Below are 5,270 nucleotides of genomic sequence, written 5' to 3'. Positions count from 1 at the left end.
ACACTCCACCTGCATGACTAAATCTCTTCAACCTCCCCCATGCAAGTCTCACTCCTGGGCCGTGTGTGTGTGTGTGTGTGTGTGTGTGTGTGTGTGTGTATTTGTTTTCTCTTATTTTGTTTGGTTTGTAATGCGGGCTTTGGACTGTGTTTCCCATTTCTTAAATATTATGCATTGTGCTTTCACTTTCTATTTCCAAGCCCTGATCTTCCTAGCTTTGCCCTTTCTTCAATTATTCATTTATTTATCTATTTGGTACAGGTCCTCACAATGCAGCTCAGACTCATAGAGATCCTCCTCAGCCTCCCCAGTGCTCAGATTACAGGCATGCGCAATCATGCCAGGTTTTGGGGCCAACACAGCATGTGGTACTGGGAATCGAAACCAGGTCCTTGCACTTGCCAGGCAGGCATTCAGACCACCAAGCAATCTCCTCAGCCCCTGTTTTGCCCTTTCTTGAGATAAAGTATTCACAAACTGCACACAACTGTGGGATGAGAGCCCCGCCAGAGCCTGGTGGCTGTGTGAGGGGGTGGAGGAGGGGTGAAGCTGAGTAAGACTGACACCACTCCCACACACCTGGACCCTTCCCACAGGCCCATGACCACTGGCAGCAGCTGGTACTGGGTGGAAGTTCATGGGGCCACTCTTATAGCCCTGACTCAGCCACTTCCTATTTGAACTAAAATCTATTATTCAATCTTTCCAGCCAATTATTGAGGAAATGTCAAATAAGCTTCATGGAGACATGTCAGTGGAGACGGGAAAGGCACAGACCTCCCCTTAGCACAGTTAATTCGACATTTTTCTTTCCTTTCAGAGACAGGGCCTCACTAGGTAGCCCAAGCTGGCCTCAAATCCACAGCAATCCTCCTGCCTCAGCCTCTGGGGTGTTACCATGCCGGCACTGGACGTATTTCTACGTCTTTTTTCTTACGTCCCAAACTATGATGAAAAAAGGAAAAAGGAAAAGGAGATAAAGCATAAGAAAAGAAAAGAATGGACAGCAGCGGATGAGAAACACTCAAAAAGATGGGGCAGAAGTAACTAAGTTAACAATGAAAGCTCAGTGTACGGTGACAGGTACAAGTAAAGCCAACCAACTTCTTCTGTGCAGTTCGGAACCAAGACACTCAAGTTCCTGGGGCAGCTGGGCCAGGCCAGTACAAAGTCAGCGCCTCCTGGAAAGTCGCTATGTTTAGAATCACAGCGTGGCCACCACGGGGCAAGAGATGAACTCGGAGAAGCCCTGAGCGCAGGACATCAAAACACGGTGCAGGGCTGCCACCGTAAAGCCCAGGAAAGCCTGGGTGCGGGGTCCAGGGCTAGGCCCTTCTGTACTCACAGCAGCCCGCTGGTCTGCGCATCCTCCCACCGCGCTCAGAGCACCACGTTAGGCATCCCCCTAGGCCAAGTCAGGGAGGCGCGCCTGCGCTGAGAGGTCAAGAGGACCTCTGCTTCCCACGCACCCTGCAGGGCCAGACCCCTGCAAGCAGTTGCTCCGTGGGCTTCCCCTGACCCTGTAGACTGCGCAACCCAGCCCAGGGAGACCGTGACTGCCCGAATCCCGACGCTGGGCTGAGGATTCCAGCTTCAGGAGCTAAACACTGAGATGGGAAAGAAACTGGGTTCCAGCAGACAAACACCAACAGCGATAGGAGTACAGTATCCAGAAATCCAGAATTACCAGGGAAGTGAGCTCTCAGGGCTGGGTGATCAAGCTTGCAGAGCAGGTTCCGACAGGTGGGTGTGTGTTCAAGGTGTAAATTAGATGGCAGGTATCCCAAGAGAACGACTTGGATATGGCCCGAATAATCTTATAGTACTAAAGATAATGTTAGCATAGAAAGTTTTATAAATATATAGTTCTCTTTTCTGAAAGTTTTCTTCTGTTAGGTTTATAGTATTTTTTTTAATGTATTTTGTACAGGGTCTCACTATGCAGCTGGGACTCCTAGTGATCCTCCTGTTTTCAGCCTCCCCTGCGCTGGAATTACAGGCATGCGCCAGGCACACCGGGATTCTGGTGGCTGAGTGTGCCCGGGGGCAGGGCCAGCACGGCATGTGGTGGCAGAGATCGAGCCCTGGTGTCTGGGCTTGCCTAAGCAGGAGCTTAGTCTGCTGAGCTATCTCCTCAGCCCTAGGTTTAAAGTATTAACATGGCCAAAGGAAGAAATATGCCTGAGCCTTTCAAAATATATACCTTCCTGCCAGGAAGCTGAGGTAGGAGAATTACTTCAAATTTGAGGCAAGTCTAGGCTATATAATGAGTTCAAGGCCAGCCTAAACTATGTAAAGAGACCCAATCTCAAAATTCAAACAGAAAGTCCAATATATGCCTTACCATATTCTATTTATGAACACCTCAAGTCTATCCTTCTTTGTGCCCAAGTAGTATTCCATTATATATAAATACAGTTTTTCATCCATTCAGCAGGCTGAATGTCTTGATGCTTTCATTTTAACCTATTTCCAGCAATTTTCCAGAAAGCTTATGTCAATGAGATCACGTTTGACTCTGCTTCAACTTAATGGTCATTGGCACCCATGCCCTCCTGTCAGCCCGTGGGCTTCACACAGGGAGCTCCGCAGCTTGCTTTTCTCCATCACACCCACTAATCCCCCACAACAAAACATGGATGCACATATTTTCACACAAGCTTTCGGGAGAAGCTGCTTCTGCTCAAGTTTTGGGGAGGTAGAAGGGATTCCTTTGAAGAAATATAAACATCTAAGAAACAGATTTTGAAATGCCTGCTCCTCCAAAGTCGGATAATCATTTCTACTCCTCGCCTGCAAACTCTTGTTGTGCTGCTCAGACATCCAGATTGCCTCTTCCCTGGCTGGGTTGCATCCCTCAGAGGGGAAAATCGCAAAAACACTAAAGTCTTTCCAAACATCTTAGTCAAAGGCATGTCAGGAGGCACAGGACAGCAAGTGATAAGTGGCTTTCGCTGCCTCTCAGCAGCTGTGTGATGTGAGGGCCAGAAACACAGTCTGTCCTGTGTGTCCACACAGCACAAGAAGTCCCCAGCCACAGTGGTGGGCCCAGAGTGCTCCACTTGAGCAAAGCCAGCATGCTCCAGTGGGTGACAAGGAACTCCAAATGCTCTTTCCTGGAAGTGAGTCAGGAGCCTCCAGGGGTCTGGAAAAAGCCACCTGGGATAAAGCTAACACAGAGAGGCCAGGGAACCCCAGAGAAAGATGGAGGCCCTGATGACACGCCACTCTTGCCAATGGTTCCCCCTTTACACTCTTTAGACAAGTAACAAATGAATCCCTTTTCTTTAACCAGTTTAAGTTCCACTTTCTACTGCACCCAAAGCATCCTACAGGGTTCAGTTTAGTTCTGCTTGCTTACTTTTTGTTTCGCTCTGTGTCACTTGACTCTGCTAACACATTGTGCTCCTTGTTTCAGCCATCTACACCTCTTTTGCAGTTTCAGCCTCACACCCTTTTCGGAACTGGTAGACACAGACGCTGGCATCAGGCTGCCCATCAGGTCCTCTCTCCTTTTTTCCAGCAGTCTCTTTCATGCAGGCCCAGGTGCCCCCATTTCAGGAGTTCTCATTGTAATCTTGACACCATCAGAATACTGCTGCTGCTCAAGACAACCGACTGCCAAGGAGCTCTGGCATCAGGTAAGCGATACTTGCCTTGGAGCAGGATATACCTGTCAACAAAGGAGATCCGATAACTACTGCAACAGGCTCTCCTGCATCCTCTGGATCCCCTCTACACAGAACTCTAAATTCTTTTCACAAGTGCTATTGGCTACACCTGTCGCTAAACCATGAGCATTTCCTCAGGTTTAAGTACCACATACTGTTGTAAAACCCAGTTTTAACTCCAGAGAAACTAAATGCTGGGCCCAAATGCACAGTAGAAAATCAGACTTGGAATTCAACTTTCTAAAGTCCAGGAGTGTCAGTCACTTCGCACAATGGCCTTCACTGGACCATCCAGAGTGCTTTTTAGTTCCCTCTGGAGGTAGCAGTTTAAGCAGAATTTTGGTGTATAAATCCATTCTAAGAGTGATTGTCCAAAATTCATCACCAAAGGGAAAAGTAGAGAGAGTAAGAATGTTCCTTCTTGAAAATACAAATTCTCAGAAGAGAACAGACAGCTGCCTGGACTATATACAAGAAACCAGACTGACTGATTGATTGATTTTAGTTTTCTGAGACAGGATATTACTATGTAGTTAAGGCTGTCCTTAAACTCACTAGGTAGCCCATGCTGGCCTCACCTCACTGTGTTCCTCCTGCCTCAGCCTCTCCAGTGCTGAGATCACAGGTGTGTGCAGCCACACCCAGCTGAAAAAGATTTATTCCATGCTTTTATGAGTGGACTGCAAACAATGAATGAAGCAAATAATTAGGTCAATTTGGATTAAAGGTGTAATAAAAGACACTTCCAATAATTATTCCTGGTTGTAACTGGTGGACTTGTGAGGTGGTGAATTCCCATCTGCAGCTGAGGGCCAATCTATCAGGGATTCTGGAGGCTTACATTCCTATTTAGAATTTATCAGATGCCTTTTAAGATAGCAAATCCTTTTTAAAATCTAGATTGTATCTAAAGTGAAATGCAGTGAGTAAAATTATAATTAACATTTCACATGCCTTAGGGTGCCCAGGAATCAACAGGAAAGCAAGTTAAAACACACATGCTCAGGCTTCACATCACAGAGATTGCAGGCAGGAGTCCAAGAGGGGAACCAAGAATTTGCTTTTCTACTCAGCTCCCAATCATGCTGATTCTGCTCTGAAAAGCCCCCCAGATCACAATTGTTTACTAGGTATTTGTGAAAGGTGGAGGGAAATTAAAAGTCTTCAGCAAGCGAAAAGGGAAATGAAAAATAATAGGTATCTGGCATCCATATAGGAAATACAACAGCGTGAAGACTGCCTCAAAAGAAGAGTCCTTCTGAAGCACAGCCACATGCACCACACAGTATGAAAACACTTGGAGAGGAAATTAATTGGTACATATGGCTGTGGGTGTTCGTTTTGAACCTTCAAAGCCTTTCTTTTAAACATTTGGTTAAGAAATTCTGAGGAGATGATGCAGTTTAAAAATTTGGTTTGAAGATCAAGAGCCCAATTGGGCTCAAGTATTTCTCCAACTGTCTCTATTGCCTTCCTTGGCAATTCCCAGGGATCAATAGCAAAACCTAAGTGACTTTTCAGTTAGGAAGAAAAATACAACAGCTCCATCTGCAAATATCTTTACTCTTGAAGTCAGATCTGAAGCAATTGTCTTAAAAA

Source organism: Octodon degus, unplaced genomic scaffold, assembly GCF_000260255.1.
Source record: "Octodon degus isolate 3935 unplaced genomic scaffold, OctDeg1.0 scaffold00016, whole genome shotgun sequence".
Lineage (NCBI taxonomy): Eukaryota > Metazoa > Chordata > Mammalia > Rodentia > Octodontidae > Octodon > Octodon degus.
The sequence above is the reverse complement of the archived record's forward strand: the minus strand, read 5'-3'. Positions refer to the sequence as shown.